An 18,132-nucleotide genomic window follows, 5' to 3' on the forward strand; every position below is an offset into this window, starting at 1 on the left:
ATGCAATGAATTGACCTATCTTTCCACAGTTGAAGCATCCCATATCACCAGATGGTGAATCTTTCTTATAGTTGCGATTGGGACCCTGATAAGTTCGATGATTCTTCTTCATGAACCTGGAAAATTTCTTCACAAATAAGGACATAGCATCACTACTGATTTGTTCAGCAGTCTTCTCCATTGCATTATCATTATCACAGTCGGTAATGCCTGAGGTACAACTGCAGCAGCAGTAGAAGAGGTAGAGGCAGTAGCAGTAAGAGCAGTAGCAGTAGTAGCAAGAGCCTTGGTTGGTAGGCTTGAAGGCTCTTCTCCACTTCTCACTTCCAATTCGAACTCGTAGGCCTTCAAATCTGCAAATAAGTCGTGCAGTTCCAACTTGTTCAAGTCTTTGGATACTCTCATAGCCATTGTTTTGACATCCCATTCTCTGGGTAAAGCTCTCATCACCTTGAGGGCTATTTCTCTGTTGTTGTACTCTTTACCCAGAGCTGTTAGCTCATTTACCAGGCTGCTGAATCTTTCATCAAATTCACTTAGAGTTTCACCAGCTTTCATTTTCAGATTTTCGAACTTCTGCATTGCTACAGACAGTTTGTTTTCTTTTGTTTGCTCATTTCCTTCACATATTTGGATGAGCTTCTCCCAAATATCCTTTGCAGTAGAACACATTTTGATCTTACTAAAGGTGTTCTTGTCGAGAGTTTTATACAATATATCATTCGCCACATTATCAAGATTGGCTTTCTTCTTATCTTCACTGGTCCATTCACTTCTTGATTTTTCGACCATCTGTGGTGCACCTTCAGTAACAGCAATAGCTGTGTTAGGCTTTAAGATTTTCAGTGGACCATCTGTGATGACGTACCACATGTCATCATATTGTGCTGCAAGATGAGCTTGCATCCTTATCTTCCAGTCGTCAAAATCTTTTTTAGAGAACATAGGAATCTTGCTGAAGTGTGCCATTTGTTGTAGTTTTTCACAAACAAGAATGACCTGCTCTGATACCAATTGTTGAGGATCGAAGTTGAGTTTAGAGGGGGGTGAATAAACTCTACTCGTTTTTCGTTCTGATGAGGTACTAAAATCCTGTTAAGGATAATAGTTAATCTTGTGCAAATACTTTCACCTGATTACAATGAAAACATGCGGAAACAATCTGATGAAATAGTTGAAAAACAGTAAAACAGTAGGCAACAGTTGTTTATGGAAGTTCGAAGATAAACTCTTCTACGTCTCCCCTTCTTCTGTTTCAGAAGGTATAACTAAAAGACTTTGGATATTACAGTACAACTCTTGTACACACCCACTTCAGAAGGACTTACACCTCAGCCTACTGAAACTCTTAGTTTCTCAACTCACAAAAATGCGAAACACAAAGTTCTGAAAAGACTCTTTTCAGATTACAAACTCTTCTTGATAAAGTACAAGTGATGTAAAGATTGTGAAGAGTGTAAGAATTAGTAGCACAAGATGATCTTTAAAAGATCAGATACAAGCTATGAAGCGTGTGTTACGTTTCTTTGTGTTGAACTTTTTAAGTACTCAAGGAATTTCGAGATTCGTCTGATAAGAGAGTAGCTTTGTTCCTTGAAAATGATATTATGCGAAGTGTCGTATCGAACAAGGTTTTGATCCAAGTATATCTAATCGACTGAGTTCAACGTTCACAATCAGAGAAGTCTTCAGATAACTGATACAATCAGCTTTATTACCGAAACAAGTTCCTGCAGAAAAGCTATAAAACAATCAGTCTTGTTTTATACTTAATTGGGTAATATGCATTAAATGACTCCGTACAGTATTAATGCTGCAATTAATACTAGTACTAGGAACTCTTTAACGGTAACAATTAAGATAGCAACGTTAGAAAAGCGTTCTCTACTGGTTTTGTATTGCTATCCTTTCTACTGGTTTTGTTTTACTAGAACAGCAGCTACTGATAAGTTATTCTGTTGTTCTGGTCTGCTGGTCTACTGGTTTTAGTTATCATCGCCACAATAAAATTCATGTCTAACAATGTTTTAATGTAGTGTCATTTTTCTTTGATCTAAAAAAATTTAGTTGTTTTTTATTTATATTCTATTATTAGTGAGCTTTGTAACTGTCCAACTATGTACATTGAAAATTTATTTATTCTAGTTTAAGTCAAATAAACATAATTACAATCCTAAAAGTTTAGGTTTTTATAAGTTTCAAAATTCTAACATGCATAAGTATTTTAATGTATGATTTTTACTTATAACTATTTAATTCCACAGTCAAATAAATGATCCTGAAATCGAACCAAGCTTGACCCTGAATATAAACATCATTTTGACAGGTAAAACAACAAGGACCGAGCTAAAAAAACCTCTAAATTGTAGCCTTGTAGGGACAAAAATGCGGCTTATAAACTTGATAATTTTTTAGATATATTATATTCTTTCGTATATTGCCACGTAAGTCTATTTAGTCATTAAATAAAATTCATAATATATCTTGTGAGCTTAAATCATAGACACTCCATGGAATCCACTAATCATTGTGATTAATGAATACCTTTTTGTTAAAAAAGTTTAATTTAAAAACTTTGGTCCTACATGTTATATTTAAGTACGGGACCTAATCTTAATTATTATTATTTTTTAATCCATTTCTTTATTACTTTAAATCCAATCAAATCCAAACACAAAATATCAAATAATTAACCATGTTAAACACGTTTTATGATTCCGCTCCAGAATATGCACAAAAGCGCTAAAAGATAAGTCATGTCTTTCCCACAAAATGTATTTTTTTACTATGTATATTATCTATGTAAATTTTATATATAATCATTGTCACTTTTGCCTTTTCTTTATTGATTTGTGGGGATGGTGTCATGCAGAATAATAGAAACTTGCGCCAACGGAAATAAGATATTCAAACAAAAATATATAAACTCCCAACAATTGTTTGTTTATTAATTAATTTATATTATTTATATTGTGTTTGGTAAATTATTTTATTTGACCTTCAAATTCATTCATTAATCCAATTTTTGTTTTAGTTAATTAAAAAATTATGTTTATGTTAAATTTGTCTAATCAATCTCTATGGGAACGATACTCGTACTCCGTATACTATATTATAACTCAACTCGTGTACTTGCGATTCATTCGAGCATAAAATTTTAGTTTATTTTTATTGAAGATTTATTGTACAAGAAAAGCTTGATCAAAATACTTTATCCAATCATGAAAGTGTTCTAAATAAATGTAACTTTTGTTTTCTCAACTCAAAACCTATGTAAAAATAAGTAATTAATTTTTTTAATTTTTGTTTAAACTACTATTTGTTAATATAATATCACTTGTGTAAAATAGAAAAAATAATAATAGTTTATAAATGTAGAATGAATTTTGTTTATTTTTAAGATAACGGTAAATTATTTAATTTATTATTTAAAGCATAAATGACATTTATGTTGCATTTGATATCATAAAATTAATATTAGTAATTTAATTTTTATAGTTTATTTGAGACGACATATATTTTTATGGAAAAAAATGTTAAATATCTGGTTGTTTTTTAGGCAATATGAATTCTCATCATCAAAATTCCCCTATTGTCGTAACGCAAAATCTAACAAACAGCAGGTCATATTAACTCTATTTTGATGAGTGATATTTTTACAAAGGACGATATGATAACCAAGCAGACATCATCTGAGCAATTGATGAAAAATGTTTTGGAGAAAATGATATTCATAATGTGCTTCTTGATGATTAATCTCTTTTGGGAAAAATGACAAGCGAGAATAATAAAAGTGCAAATGATCCATCTAATCCTGAAATTGTATTCAGGGGATCACATTCCCAAACATTTATGACATGAATTCTTTATGAAGATTGGATTTTTTTTAAGTATACTTGATTGTGTTATTGATTTTTCTTGCAGCTTTGGAGTTTGATCAACTAGGAATGGATTTTATGTGTTATAATTAAAACTGAGAGGAGATTTTATCACATGATATAATAACATAATTTATGGATCTACTGTCACGCCCCAAAACTCGGGATTGACACCGGCGTTGTTTAACAATCACACAATCAAAACAACAAGCCTTTCGTAGCACAGTGTAGACCGAAACCAGTTTATAATTCACAATCTCAAATTAAATAGCCATTGTCTTTACAATTACCGAAATATATAAGACGACAGAGTTTTAATGCGGAAACGTAAATCAAATTAATAATAACTTCAACATGAGCATTCACCATCCCCAAAACTGCTCGGATTCTTCCTCCTCAATCTGTTCTTCGGGCTTATCCGGGGAAGGTTGTAAGGGGGTGAGTATTTGGGAATACTCAGTAAGTGGGAGACTTTGAACACAACATGACAATTTTATAACATTTTCGAAACATATCATAAACGCACAGCATGCTTTTCATAATCATAACGTAAATTTCATAACATAATAACACTGCGATTTTTCACCTTTAACGGTTTACTGACGCCAGTCCCTAAGTTTTAATCCTCTAAGGGGGCGAGGCCATAAAACGGTTCTATCCCACCGTTGAGGGCCATATGTTGGAATTCCACCCATTTTCAGGGAATCCTCACAGTGTCAAACATAAACGTACCAAAATTTTCGTAAAAACGCATAGACGGGAGACGTAGCTCGACCGAATTTTTAAATCAAAAACCGAAAATCTTACATGCATAAAACCGAAATCTTAAGCATTTAAAACAGCCAACTTACAGTGTATGGATGTAATAAAAACGTGGAGAGTACGGCTTGGATTGGATCACTTCGCGTTCTTGCTCGGACGGTGCTTCGGATTTGAACTTTCGGCTAACTTCGGAACGAATTTCGGACAGAGTTTCGGCTAGGGAGAGTTGCTGAATTTCGAGATTTCAGCAAGGGGATTTTCGAATTTTAAGTGTGATGAATGGCTAGGTATGGTGCACTATTCATAGGGGAGAGGGTTAAGCTAAATTTGATGGCTAAATCCTTACCAAAATTTGTGTCCAAATCTCATAAATTGGTTTATTTCTTGCTATTTTCGAAAATTTAGCTTCTTAAATTGTGGGATTTAATCCTTGATTCCCACTCCTTGAATGGTTAGAAAATATGTTGTAAGAGGGGGAAAGGATTTGCTTCCAATATTTGGCTCAAGATTGCATGATATCAAGTATCTGGGCACCACCATATTTAGGCAAAATATCTTGTATAATTCGAAATTTGCTTGTAAAATCCATGCCTTAATTCTTCTAGCATGCCTAAGTGTAGGTATTATTGACTTGGTAAAAGATTTCCCACAATTAATTCCCCAAGGTGCATATCTCATTATATTATTTATTTATTTTACACAAGAATATCAAATCCTACAATCTTTAAAAAAATTCGGTTCTCACATCCCTCCCTCCTTATGAGAAGTTTCGTCCTCGAAACTTGAGTTGTCTTGGTCTCCAAACAGGTAGGGATATTCCTTTCCCTTGCAATCTACTACCGCATTGTTTCTTGCTAACCAATCCATTCCTAAGATGATATCGAAATCGACCATGATCAACTGTATCAGATCGGCTCTAAAAATCTAATTACCAATACTGATTTTTCAATCTCTGTAAATTTCGTCAGTTTCAATGGCTCTACTAGTAGGCGTGGCTAGTTGGAAATGTTCGGTTAGCTTATCGGGCTTACGTCCAAATCTCTTAGACATAAAAGAATGTGTAGCACCGCAGTCAAATAACACATAAGTAGGCACTTGCTGAATAAATATGGTACCTGACACAACATCGCTTGCCTCATCTGCCTCCTCCTGCGTCATGGCAAACACCCTGGCATTTGGTTTGTTCTCCCGCGGTTTATTGTCATTCGCCCCTGAGCTCGACCCGTCTCCTTTACCTGGTCCAGTTGTTTTGTTGCTGGCGGTTGGACAATCTGCCATACGGTGTCCTGGTTTCTCGCATCCAAAGCAGACTCCGCTGGCTCTACGACATTCTCCCAGGTGTCGTAAGTGGCAAGTTGGGCAAGGCTTAATGGCCTGGTAGCGTGAGGCAAGCGAAGTCCCTTTAGATGGTTCTCCAGAATGGTTCTATTTCTTGAACGACTGACTGCCATGAGAGAACTGATCATTCATAGGCCTTTTGTTCCTAATATCCTTCTCTCTGCGCTGAATATCAGTTTCAGCTCGGATAGCTGCGCCCATCAAGTCTGAGAAGTTCGCAGGTTGGTAGACTGCCAAAGTCGACTGTATTCTGCTGTTCAAACCCTTTTTGAAGCGGTGTAATTTTGGAACTTCGTCCGCCATGATTGCCGGAGCATAAGATCCTAAGGCGTTGAACTGGGAGGTGTATTCTACAACTGACATATCTGGAGTTTGAGTGAAGTTTTCAAACTCACTCAGTTTCTGCAGTCTGACCTCGGCTGGATAATACTGTTTCAGAAAGGCTTCTCGAAATCGCTGCCAAGTCATTGGTCCTGCAGCTGTCATGGCTGGCGAGATTGCTTCCCACCATTTTCCTGCTTTATCTTCTAGGAACGGCACAGTCACGTCCACTTTCAGTGCCTCGCGAACTTCCAATAGGCGATGTTGAGTCTCTACACCTTTCAGCCAACTCTGGCTAACTTCAGGGTCAGCGGCACCACTGAAGGTTGGACACCTATTCTTGCGGAGTGACTCATAGTGGAACTTGATTCCATTTGGTGGTGGAGGTGGTGGTGGCTGATTGGCGTTCGGGTTTCCCAACCCTTGCAGTGTTGTCGCCACAATAGTGGCTATGGCCATAAGATCAGCTTGGCTTAAGTTGACTGCCGGCGGGGGTCCATTTCCTTGCTCGTTCTCTTGTCCGCCTTCACAGTTGATATTAGCATAACGCGGGTTGCGGTTCTGTCTTGGGGGTCTGCCGGCCAATACCTATAGATTGTAAGTTCTAAGAATTTGTTGTACGAGTAAAGTTCATACTATAGGTTGTGCTGAAATAAATTGAAATCAATGAACCAAATAGAACAAATTTTTATTGATTTCTAAAAGAAAGAACATGACCAATCTGAAGGAAATAAAAGTCGTACTGAATAACATAGCAACAACGGAAAAAGAAAAGTAAAATAAAACTCCTAGAACAAAATCACTAAGACATAATAAAATATCAGGATAGAGTAAGTTACTGAAAATTAAATTTTTTTGAAAAAATTTCCAAAAATGGAAAGTTTTGAGATAGGCATATGGATTCGAAGAGTATGTCGAGAGGATTTCAGTTCAGTTGACGGAACCGAATTCGGAGTTTCCTATGAAAAATCGAAGGACACATGCTGGCGGGTTGACTCGTTGACTCGGCTGAGTTGACTCGCCGGGTTGACTCGCCGGAGTATGGTCGGAGCAAAGGCGTGTCTCGGCGAAGGGGTCAGCATCACGGAACCGGTGGTGGCACGGCCAGGATCGGTCGGAAAACTACCTAATTGGCCGGAACTCGCTCAAACTCGGTTAACTCACTTGAAATTGGGTGTTTCCGATTAGTTGATCCGATCTCAAAATTGATTGGGTGGAAACGTTACCCATGGAGAGTATAATGTTTGGGTAAAAGAAATTGAAAATCGGAGTAGGATTAATAGGGTAATTGGACGAAATAAAATTCGGCGTTAGGGTTCGTACGCAAAATCTGTAGATCCGAAATTTCGGTTTCACCCGAAGACGAAATCCAAAATTGTTTAAGGGCTTTTGTTCATCTCATCGAGGCGGTCCTAGATCTGGTCTCCGATCAAAGAAACACTACAGGAAGCGGCGAAAAATGCGGCGGCGCGCGCTAAGGGCCTGTTTGGCCGGAATTCCCGAATTTGTTTTTTAAAATCGATTTTACCACTCGGATTATGAACCTGGCGGCTCTGATACCACTTAAATGTCACGCCTCGAAACTCGGGATTGACACCGGCGTTGTTTAACAATCATACAATCGAAACAACAAGACTTTCGTAGCACAGTGTAGACCGAAACCAGTTTATAATTCATAATCTCAAATTAAATAGCCCTTGTCTTTACAATTACCGAAATAAATAAGACGACAGAGTTTTAATGCGGAAACGTAAATCAAATTAATAATAACTTAAACATAATCGATTTCCTTGAGCATTCACCATCCCCAAAACTGCTCGGTTTCTTCCTCCTCAATCTGTTCTTCGGGCTTATCTGGGGAGGGTTGTAAAGGGGTGAGTATTTGGGAATACTCAGCAAGTGGGGGACTTTGAACACAACATGACAATTTTATAACATTTTCGAAACATATCATAAACGCACAGCATGCTTTTCATAATCATAACGTAAATTTCATAACATAATAACACTGCGATTTTTCACCTTTAACGGTTTACTGACGTCAGTCTCTAAGTTTTAATCCTCTAAGGGGGCAAGGCCATAAAACGGTTCTATCTCACTGTTGAGGGCCATATGTTGGAACTCCACCCATTTTCAGAAAATCCTCACAGTGTCAAACATAAACGTACCAAAATTTTCATAAAAACGCATAGACGGGAGACGTAGCTCGACCGAATTTTTAAATCAAAAACCGAAAATCTTACATGCATAAATCCGAAATCTTAAGCATTTAAAACAGCCCACTTACAGTGTATGGATGTAATAAAAACGTGGAGAGTACGGCATGGATTGGATCACTTCGCGTTCTTGCTCGGATGGTGCTTCGGATTCGAACTTTCAGCTAACTTCGGAACGATTTTCGGGCAGAGTTTCGGCTAGGGAGAGATGCTGAATTTCGAGATTTCAGCAAGGAGATTTTCGAATTTTAAGTGTGATGAATGGCTAGGTATGGTGCACTATTTATAGGGGAGAGGGTTAAGCTAAATTTGGTGGCTAAATCCTTACCGAAATTTGTGTCCAAATCTCATAAATTGGTTTCAATTATTTCTTGCTATTTTCGAAAATTTAGCTTCTTAAATTGTTGGATTTAATCCTTGATTCCCACTCCTTGAATGGTTCGAAAATATGTTGTAAGAGGGGGAAAGGATTTGCTTCCAATCTTTGGCTCAAGATTGCATGATATCAAGTATCTGGGCACCACCATATTTAGGCAAAATATCTTGTATAATTCGAAATTTGCTTGTAAAATCCATGCCTTAATTCTTCTAGCATGCCTAAGTGTAGGTATTATTGACTTGGTAAAAGATTTCCCACAATTAATTCCCCAAGGTGCATATCTCATTATATTATTTATTTATTTTACACAAGAATATCAAATCCTACAATCTTTAAAAAAATTCGGTTCTCACATCTACAACTTGTGTAGACATATGAGGTTGGATTCATATTGATAATCATAGTCCAATAGGTTGAAAGCTAGAGGATTCAACGGTTCGTTAACGCGATTGCAATTGTTAAATAACACAAGGACACTTGATTACTACATTTTGTTGATAGATCAATATAGCTCGCCAGAGTATATTGATAAACTATAGAATTCCGTCAAAAGCATGACTTAATATTGAAATTCAGTAGATGAACCAAGATCCCAACAATTGTTTGTTTATTAATTTAATTTATATTATTTATATCGTGTTTGGTAAATTATTTTATATGACCTTCAAGTTAATTCATTAGTCCAATTTTCGTTTAGTTAATTAAAGAATTGTGTTTAAGTTAAAGTTAAATTTAAGGGGTATATGTTGGAATTTGTTCAAAATTACAAATAAAAAGCGAATGATAAAAGATAGCAGAGTAAAGAGAAAAAGCAAAAAGAAAGAAGAAAATAGAATAGTAAAAAAGAGAACATCAATAACAAGATGATGTGTCTCTTTGGTTTTTCGCTATTTTGTTTTTTGTTTCTTTCTGTTATTCTAATTTTTAAATTGCGACCAGTTTCAAGTGTTGTGTTAGTTATATTTTGATCCAAAAGCTGTGCTGAAAAGGTGTATCTATAAATAATATATGGCACTTTGAAATTCTTTACCAAACAACATCAATGGCATCACAACCAACAATTCTCACATTTCTGAAAAATACATTCTTCAAGTTCTGTATCATTTTTTATTTTTGCTATATAAAGTAAACATAATGTCACGTCTCGGGACCGGAGTTATCGACACCGGCGTTGTTTTACAAACACACAATCGAAAACAATAAGTCTCGTAGTACAGTATAAACTAAAAATCAGTTTATAACTCATAATCAAAGGTAAAATTGTCTTCACAACGAAAATTTTCGAAAGCGATAAAACTGAGCGGAAGCATTTACAACTTGGAAAAAAATGAAACATGGAGCTAAATAATTTCGTCCAGCACCAGCCCCAAAACCGTGAATAAATCAATTGGATTTTATTTCATAACACACAATCTTCAAATACTATTCAATTCTCAAGAAACAACATATATAATAATCATAATTGCGAAAGCGTACTCGAATCCATGAAATTTGCAGTCAATTTTCGGTGATGATCTTCAATCTGCAGATTTCCTTTAAGCAAGAGAGTTTTGCAGAAGGGATACAAAACTTGAAACGTTATATGCATATTGGGAACATAACCATTATTTATAATTAAACAAGTTTTATTATTTCTAATTTGGCCCCTCAACAAACCAAAAATATTATATATGATATCCACACAATAATATCACGACATTTGAATCCTCAAGTCAATTCTTATTCTAAATTAGACCACATAAGTTTATGACTTATTTAATTGATGACATATAAACATTTATAATTACATTTATGGCCCCAAAAAGTTCCAAAAAACCGGTCCCGTTCTTTTTCCTCTATATGTTATCCGGCTTATCTGGGAAAGAAGAGTAACATATGAGTGATATGATCGTCACTCGACAATTAGGGGCCGTTCGAGCACATATATAATAATTTATAATGATTTCGAAAACACAAACCATGCACAACATGATTCATATCATCAACACAAGCATAACTTTGACTAGGCACTAAAACTCCTCTATTTTTCATAATTTATTGATATCAATCCTTAATTTTTACTCCTCTAAGGGGGCGAGTCCGTATAACGGTTACAATCTCACTTGTAAAGGCTATAAACATATCATATTGGGATTCTCACTCATATCCAGTTGAATCCTCACACTGCCAACACATAAAACATACGATAATCGCATCAGAAAAAGGGGTAGAAGAAGAATTGCACTCGACCGAATTTACACAAAAACGAAAAATTGAATAACCGAAAATTTAACTTTTAAAACAAGCCCGCTTACTTCAGATCTGGTGGAAAAAAACGTCGAGGGGTTCTTGTGCACTGGGATTTTCGAATTCGACTTCTGGATCTGGACTGCAGCACGGCTTCGACACTTGGCAGAACTTGGGAGAGCAAAGTCTCGACACTTGGCAGAACTTGGGAGAGCAGATGCTCAAAAATTCTTAGAGAGAGCAGATGCTCAAAAATTCTTAGAGAGAGCTAGAGATAATTTCAAAAATATGGAGTGAAATTTAGGTGTGATTTTTGAATTGAATGGTCCTCCTATTTGTAGGGGCTAATTGCTATCGTGATCGTGTATTATCGTCGCGTTTGAACTTTTGAATCAAACTTTAAACTTAGGATAATTTCTCATTCTTTATCTATTTTATTGGATAATTTCGAAATTATATATTCATCTATTTGGATAATTTCGAAAATAATCTCTGTTCAGGTCTGAAATTTCGAATTCTATGTCTAATTTCTAGCATCTTGTAGATCTTTTATTTTACAGTACAATTAAATTCTTCCCCTTAAATACCAAAATGTTCCCTATCTAATTTCGAATTTAACGATAATTTATCCAAAAAATAGGACTCTTGATTTTTACTAAAATTCTGATAGGCAAACTTTTGAATTTCCCCTATTTGTATTTGTTTATTATGTAGACTTTTCCCTATCTATATAATTTCGAAAATTATAAATAAAACTTGAAAATTTAGAAATTCCGAGATTATATTATCCTTTTTTTTATCTTGATTCAGGTATATCAATATTATCTCAAATCTTATATCTTTATCTGATATTTTCTTCCCAAATTCGAATATATGTCTAAAAATTTACCTCTTGTATCCAATATATCCTTATTTAATTTCTCGAATCATGGTCTATTTTTTTTTATCACAATTTCAAAATATATATATAATATCATCTTAAATTTCGAGCTCCATAGATATTGTACACACGATATAATTATCTCACATAACTTTAGATAGACTTGACAATCTTAAATAAAATAATGAGATAAATAACAATATCCTAGTACAACTTTAAATTACAAAGTACTATCACGAGTTAACAAATCGTGGGTTTTACACATAAGGCTTGGAAAATCCTACAAGTTATTTGCATTTGAGAACCCGATAGCAATCTTATATGAGTAGATCTCTTGTGAGACGGTCTCTGATAGGACTCGTTTTTACGTGTTTTTAGTGTTGGTTTTGAGTCGCATTCATGCATCATATTAGTTTGTTTAGTTTAATTTAGCATTCATTTAGCATTATTTAGCATTTGACTGATCTCGTGTATTTTGTGGTTGTTTTGTAGGAAGTGGACCAAAAAGTGGGATTTTATTTGCATAGCATCGAAGAGGTCTCGCTAGGGCGGTCAAAAGTGACCGCCCCAGCGAGCATATTGGCCCAGCCGAGGAGTTTCTGCGCGAGTCCTTTGCTAGGGCGGTCAAAAATGACCGCCCCAGCGAATCCATCGATGTGAACGAGAATATTTTGCGCGAAGCTCTCGCTAGGGCGGTCAAAAGTGACCGCCCCAGCGAGACCAAAGACACGGCCAGGAATTTTAATTCGAGAATCACTCGCCCCAGCGGACAATCTTGACCGCCCTAGCGAGCGACGCAATCCGGGAAGATTTGTTTCCAAGTTTTGTGGACTCTATCTTACACCATAACCTAATACACGAGAGAGGCGCCGATTTGCAGACTATTCTGATATTTTCCATCACTTTTCTTGGGAGGAAGGCTAGGAGCAAAGGAGATTTTCGAAGACCTCGAGATTTCCAAGCGTCGCGGCCTTCATCCGTCGTCATATTTAGTATTTTCATATTCAGTATTTTATTTTCTTGCGTAGATTGTTGATTTTTAGTATGACTTTGGTTGGCTAAACTCTAGATTTGTTGGGATTTGAGGGGATCCTACCCGAACTCGTTGTTTAACATTATTTCTTGACGTTTTTACGAGTGATTTGTTTATGCTATTGTTCTTTCTTGTTTCAATCGAAGCCTAGCTATCTTCCTTTGATTATTGCATGTTGTTAACGATTTCGACAGAATAATTAACAACAGGATCGCATAGTATAAACCACGGATTTACAATTTTAGTAGACATACCGAATTGGGTACGTGTCGATAGTGTTAATTCACCCGGATGAAAGCTAGTGGATTCCATAGAACGTAATGCAATCGTGAACTGTTAAATAATTGAGGATACTTGATTACTGCATGTTTATGATTAGTATTAATATAGCTCGACAGAGTATATTAATTAGTCTAGGGAATTCCGTCGAATGCACGAGTAAACGTCGAGTATAATTGTTTAAACACGAGTGGTAGGTGAACTGATAATTCCCAACAAATTCGCTTCTCATTTGATTTTCATCCAATTTAATCATTGATTTCTTGACTATTTGTTCTTGCATTTTAATCATTTTAGTTATTAAATTCAATTTAGTTTAATCACCAACTCAATATATCGTTGCTAAAGAAATTTAAGTGAAAATAAGAATATTGTAACGCAGTCCTTGTGGATCGATACTCGTATTCACTTACGTTTATTATAACTTGACTATCGTGCACTTGCGATATTTTAAATCGAGCTTTAATTTATAAAACAAATTTTGGGACTATTCACTGTGCAAGTTTTGCTCGATCAAGTTTTTGGCGCCGTTGCCGGGGACTGTTGATTCACAATTTTTCTATTTTTCATTTAAATTCTTTAGTATTATTTATTTTATTGTTAGTTGATACTCCTATTCTGTTGCAGATTTTTCTTGTGGTGCATGCGAAGATCACTCGAAGTTAAGCTTGAGCCTTTTGACCCTGAGATCGCACGCACTGCTAGACGCCGAAGACAACAGCAAAGACTCAAGGAACAAATGGAGAGGCACGAACAAGAGCAGGAGGCGGACCGCCAAAATGAGAGACGGATTGAGATGCCACGCCGTATACCGATGATGGATTATGCACAACCGTCTCTTGATGGAGCACGTCCAAGCATCGTGAGACCAGTCATCCGAGCTAACCAGTTTGAGATCAAGCCAGCTATCATTCAGATGATTCAAAACACTGTTCAATTTGGGGGAAGTGCACTTGACGACCCTAATTCTCATATAGCTGATTTTCTTGAAATTTGCGATACTTTTAAGTTTAATGTTGTGTCTGATGATGCTGTTCGTTTGCGTTTATTTCCATTTTCACTAAGAGATAAAGCTAAGGCGTGGTTAAACTGTTTGCCTGTAGGGTCTATCACTACATGGGAGGATATGGCGAAGGCATTCCTGATCAAGTACTTTCCTCCGTCGAAGACTATGAAGCTGAGAGCCGACATTACTACTTTTGCTCAATATGAGCTTGAGTCACTTTACGAGGCGTGGGAGCGATACAAGGATTTATTGAGGAGATGTCCACACCATGAGCTACCTCTTGGGTTAGTTGTTCAAACTTTTTACTACGGTCTGCTTACTCCTAACCGTACCATGATAGATGCTGCTGCCTGTGGTAACTTGCTGAGAAAAACGGCTGAGGAAAGATATGAATTATTGGAGGTGATGGCTGCTAGTAGCTATCATCCTCATTCTGATAGGCAGAAACGAGGTGCTGGAGTTAATCAAGTTACTGATTTGTCTGCGGTGTCAGCACAGTTAGAGGCTTTGAACAGAAAGATTGATGGGATGAGTGCGAGTGGATCGGCTATGCGTCTGCAAGAGATTTTCTGTGATAAGTGTGGAGGTGAGCATGACGTGCAGGATTGCCAAGATGGCAATCCATTCTATGTGCCTGAGGGAGCAAAACACGTGGGATTCCAGAACCGTCCTAGAAATGACCCTTATTCAAACTCTTATAATCCGGGATGGAGGAATCACCCAAACTTTTCGTGGGGAGGTCAAAACAACCAAAACCGCCAACAAAGAGGTCCACCACATGGGATGCACCAAGGATTCAAGCCAGAACCGCCTAGGGAGGAGAAGTCAAATTTAGAGCAAATGATGACTAAATTTATTTCAGCAACCGAGACGAGATTTCAGAATCAGGATGCATCCATAAAGGGGTTAGAGAATCAAATTGGGCAGTTGGCTAAGTTAATTGCTAATAGGGAGCAAGGAACTTTGCCAAGCAACACGGAGACTAACCCGAGAGAGCAGGTGAAAGCTGTGGAATTGCGTAGTGGAAGAGCACTCGAGTCTAATGAGGAAAGGACCAAGCATGGTGAGGATGAGGTGGAGCATCAAGGAGGTAAGTCTTCTAACTCTACATTTACACCTATTGCACCGAATAAAATTGTTATCCCTCCACCTTTCCCTGCAGCAATGAAAAAAGCTAAGTTAGATGCACAATTTGGTAAATTTCTTGAGATATTCAAAAAATTGCATATTAACATTCCTTTTGCTGATGCTTTATTGAATATGCCAAGTTATGCAAAATTCTTGAAAGATATCTTAGCAAATAAGCGGAAGCTAGAAGATCATATGACTGTGAACTTGACTGAAAATTGCTCCGCTTTAGTTCAAAACAAGATACCTCCAAAGCAAAAAGATCCAGGGAGTTTTTCTATACCTTGCATTATTGGTGATATTAATTTTCATAAAGCTCTATGTGATCTTGGTGCGAGTATTAATCTGATGCCTTATTCTGTGTTTAGGAGACTGGGATTGGGTGAACCCAAGCCAACTAGGATGTCATTGCAGCTGGCTGACAGATCTGTCAAGTATCCACGTGGGATTATCGAAGATGTCTTGGTGAAAGTGGATAAATTTATTTTTCCTGCAGATTTTGTAGTACTTGACATGGAGGAAGATTTAGAGATGCCTTTGATTCTAGGGAGACCGTTTCTGGCTACAGGGAAAGCACTGATTGATGTTGACGAGGGGAAATTGAGACTGAGAGTTGGAGAAGAAGAAATTATTTTTGATGTCTTTAATACTCTCAAGCACACAATGCACAATGATAGTTGTTTTCGTGTTGATGTCTTAGATTATCTCGTTTGTGATTTTGTGCAGGATGGATTGCAAGAGCCATTGGAGGCCTCTCTCACGACTGAAAAGCAGGAGGACGAGCTGGACGAGGAAAGGATGGAGATGGTAGCTCACTTGAATGCCATTCCACCTTGGAGAAAGCAAGTGAGGCTTCGACTAGAGGAATTGGGAGACAGAAAAGATTTAATGCCTCAAAAGTCGAGCCTAGAGGAGCCACCTACTTTGGAGCTCAAACCACTACCTCCACATCTCAAGTACGTATATCTAGGAGAAAATAATAAACTGCCTGTTATTATTTCCTCTTCTTTGACAGATGATATGGAGAGTAAGCTCTTAGAAGTCCTTAAGGAGCATAGAGGAGCATTCGCTTGGAAAGTTGAGGACATCAAGGGGATAAGTCCTTCGATCTGCATGCACAAAATTCTGATGGAGGATAAATACTCACCCCTAGCACAACCTCAAAGGAGACTCAATCCAAAGATGCAAGAGGTGGTAAAAGCTGAAACGATCAAACTTCTGGATGCAGGTATTATCTATCCTATCTCTGATAGTGCGTGGGTAAGTCCTGTACAATGTGTGCCTAAAAAGGGTGGGATTACTGTTATTACCAATGAAAAAAATGAGTTGATTCCCACTAGAACTGTTACGGGTTGGCGTGTGTGCATGGATTATAGGAAATTAAATGATGCAACCCGTAAAGATCACTTTCCCTTGCCATTTATTGATCAAATGATTGAACGATTAGCCGGTCATGAATTTTACTGTTTTTTGGATGGATATTCGGGATACAATCAAATCACAATTGCACCTGAGGACCAAGAGAAAACTACTTTCACTTGCCCTTATGGTACTTTTGCGTTTAGACGTATGCCCTTTGGTCTATGCAATGCACCTGCTACATTTCAAAGATGCATGACCGCTATTTTTCATGACATGATTGAGAATTTTCTTGAAGTTTTTATGGATGACTTCTCCATTTTTGGCTCTTCGTTTAATGAATGTCTAGAAAATTTGAACTTGGTGCTTATTAGATGTGAAGAGAGCAATTTGGTGTTAAATTGGGAGAAGTGTCATTTCATGGTGCAAGAGGGGATTGTGTTAGGGCACAAGGTGTCAGAAAATGGAATGGAGGTCGACAAAGCCAAGGTGGAAGTAATCAAAAATCTACCACCTCCGTCATCAATCAAGGGAGTCCGCAGTTTCTTGGGGCATGCTGGTTTTTATAGGCGTTTCATTAAAGATTTTTCTAAAATTGCTAAGCCCTTGTCCTCTCTATTGATGAAAGATGTTGAGTTTAATTTTGATTCTACTTGTCTGCAGGCATTCGAGATACTCAAGGAGAGTTTGGTGACAGCACCTGTTCTGACTGCCCCTGATTGGGAGCTACCGTTTGAGGTGATGTGCGATGCTAGTGATACAGCTGTTGGTGCGGTGCTGGGTCAAAGGAAGAACAAGGTATTTCATACCATCTACTACGCAAGTAAGACTTTAAATGATGCTCAATTGAATTACGCTACTACTGAAAAGGAATTACTTGCTATAGTATTTGCTTTCGAGAAATTTCATTCATATCTTGTTCTGTCTAAAGTGATTGTGTATACAGATCATTCTGCCCTAAAATACTTGCTTGCTAAGAAAGATGCGAAACCTAGGTTAATTAGGTGGATTTTACTATTGCAAGAATTTGATCTCGAGATTCGAGATAAAAAGGGTGTAGAAAATGTGGTTGCTGATCATCTGTCTAGGCTTGAGGATGTTAGAATTAATGGCGTTGATGCTGATATAGATGACTGGTTCCCTGATGAGCAATTGTTTGAGGTGAATGCGTGCCCTTGGTATGCCAATTTTGCCAATTTTCTTGTCACCGGCACACCCCCCCCCCCCCAAATTTATCATTTCACCAAAGAAAGAAATTCTTTTCTGACGTGAAATATTATTTTTGGGAGGAACCGTTTTTGTTTAAAATCTGTGCAGATGCCATGAT

General features: G+C 37.1%; 1 non-coding gene across 1 annotated transcript; it reads right to left on the reverse strand.

The window, feature by feature from the left end:
* Positions 1-14,486: 14,486 nt before the first annotated feature.
* Positions 14,487-14,593, reverse strand: LOC140822568 (small nucleolar RNA R71). Its single transcript, XR_012115989.1, has one exon. It is a non-coding gene; the product is annotated as a small nucleolar RNA R71 (small nucleolar RNA).
* Positions 14,594-18,132: the final 3,539 nt, after the last annotated feature.

This window comes from Primulina eburnea, unplaced genomic scaffold (genome assembly GCF_022965805.1).
Source record: "Primulina eburnea isolate SZY01 unplaced genomic scaffold, ASM2296580v1 ctg908, whole genome shotgun sequence".
Classification (NCBI taxonomy): Eukaryota; Viridiplantae; Streptophyta; class Magnoliopsida; order Lamiales; family Gesneriaceae; genus Primulina; species Primulina eburnea.